A 2,594-nucleotide genomic window follows, 5' to 3' on the forward strand; every position below is an offset into this window, starting at 1 on the left:
CTCCTGCCACCAGTGTCCATGACTGGTCCTGTACAGCCACACCTCCCCTCTTCTCACCATCACACTGCCCACAGCCATCCCTCAGACAGCAAAGTTCTTTTGGGGAGGTTTTGAGGCAGAAAGAGGAGATTTTAGATGCCCAATAGTAAATTTGAGGAAAGGCTTGAGCACAACCCTCCTGGCCCTGCTGCTCTGACCACTGCTCCCCACTGGTGTCTCCTCCTCTCATCACTGAGGTGCTGAGTGTTCCTGCAGCCCTGGCTGGGATGTTTTGCCCCGTTGCAGACTGGGGAGATCAGCACTGCAGCTCCTCCCAGGCAGCTGAAGGAGCGGCAGTGCCTCAGGGCACTCGGTAAATGAATAAAAAAAAAACCAGTCAGGACTGATTAGGGAGCTCAGGTTTTGGCTTGGACTCTCTAGAGCCTCCAAGGCATTGCAGAGGCTCAGAACCTCATTACTTCTATAAAGTGGATTCAGTAATTAGCTCAGGTCAAAAGTTTACAGCTTGGAGGCTGCTGCTAGGGAATGGTTCCTCCTGGACATTAGAAGCCAAACTGCAGAAAGCAGGAATTGGCATTGAGGCAAAACAATCAAGGGTCTTTGGGATGGGATTGTGTTGCTGTACAGGCTGACTGGACAGTGATGTGCCCTCAGAAGGAGAGACACTGCATTGGAGAAGCAGACAGAACCCTTGTGAGGCTGGGACTTGCCTCCCTGGGAGTGTCCTGGGTTAGCTGAGCCAAAATCCTGCCATGGCCAGAGCAAGGTTTTCCAAGCAGGCTGCAGAAAGCTGCTGCATGCTCAGTCCTGCCCTGTTCCCTGCACACAGCCCAGCTGAAGAGACCTAAAGCAAGAACCTGTCCCCGTGGGACAGGGCTGGCATCAGTTTAAGTAGCCAGTCATTGCTTAAATGTTTCTGTGTTCCTGGTTTCAAATATTGCCCAAAGCAGCAATTCCACATCCTTGATTCATCTGGCATCCAAAAGCCTTCCAGTGGCTGACAATTTTTTATTTTCCAATTTCATCTAATGTCCCCCACTAATATGTTATGAGACAGGAAAGCCCAGCACCATTTGCTGTTCAGTCATTTTGCTTCTGTTTTAAATGATTCACCTGACTCACAGACAATTCATTTTCCTTGTCATGATCAGACCTCTGGGTCTCATCCCACTCTTAGTGGCTTCTGCACCTCTGCTACATCCCATGGGATGCCAAATCCAAATTGCCAGCAACCAGAGCTGGGCTCTGCCATGGAATTGGGGGATTTTCCATCCCAGCCTTTCCCGGGGCTCCCAAATCCTGCCCACCTGGATACCACAGGACACCCTGCCTGCTCTCCCCTCTCCTGACTGTGCCAGAGAGAAAGTGGGACAGGGAGGAGGGAAGGGAGGGGCTGAAGGATTAAACAAGACAGACCAGAAAGCTTTGCATTTTTCCCCTAATACTCAGCTATTTAATGACTAGTTTGATGATAAGCATGAAATTAAATAGACAAAGAAAATTCTCTCATGTCTAAGAAGTCAGCAGATAATTAGGCTTTGATTGGGACATTCTGAGGCAGTTTCTGCTTATTTTGTGAGGCTGATTTAATGCAGGGGCTGTCTCAGTTGTCCCTGCAGCCAAGCTCTGCTGATCTCTCCTGGCCAGAGCTCTGAGATGCTCATGCTGGCTGCTGCCTCCTTACCCAGCAGGTGCTGATTCCCTGGAATAGCCTTCCTTACCAGTAAAAAGCTTTCTGCCCCTTTCAGTTTCCATTTCTCATGTTCATCCTATTTTAACCTCCATAGAGCTCACCTCACCCAGAGCAAAGTAACAGAAAGCTCTACAAGAAATTTGGAATTCAGATTTGTCCTCTCTCCTTGTGAGGGTAAAAGCAGCAGCAGTCCTTCAAGCAACTTTAAACCCAAATTCATTCTTTCTGAACCTATTCACAGAGAGAAGTCCTTCACTTCAAGCCCAAAAATTTTGAAATCTAGAAAATAATCGGCTCAGATTATTAAATAATAATCAGACCCAAATCCACCCAAATTTTCAGGCCCAAATCCACCAGCTCTGAGGGACTGAGGACCTAAATAAGAAAACCTGGTTCAGGTTTCTTAAAACCTGAACAGCACCCTGATTCCTCCAGAGGCAGCCAGAATCTGAGCACTCCTAAATGTCAGGGGGAAAAAAATCCCTTTTCTCCCATGTAAACACTCCTAAGGATATATTATGCTTTATTTTCAGGAAAATGTTGGTTTGTTATGGCAACACTTCAAGCCAAAATCACAAACACAAGCTGTCTCCAAAGTGGGAGCCATGAAATCAGAGGTGACCAGGGCTGCCAGCAAAGTGAGGCTCATCAGGCATCTCCCCAGGTTTTGAGAAAAAGTTTTTATCATTCCAGTTAAAATGTTGGAACTGGATCCAACTCAGCGATAAATTCTTAATTCTGGCTGTCCACAAGGTTTCTTTGTTTTTACAGGTTAGAGATTAGCATGTATTTTAATTAAACCATGTTTGTGTTTTGACTGAAATACAACAATAATCACAATAACATTAATAGCAACAAGATATTATTATTATTAATATTAATACTATTGTTATTGTTATTA

The sequence above is a fragment of the Geospiza fortis genome, unplaced genomic scaffold (genome assembly GCF_000277835.1).
Source record: "Geospiza fortis unplaced genomic scaffold, GeoFor_1.0 scaffold373, whole genome shotgun sequence".
NCBI classification, from domain to species: Eukaryota; Metazoa; Chordata; class Aves; order Passeriformes; family Thraupidae; genus Geospiza; species Geospiza fortis.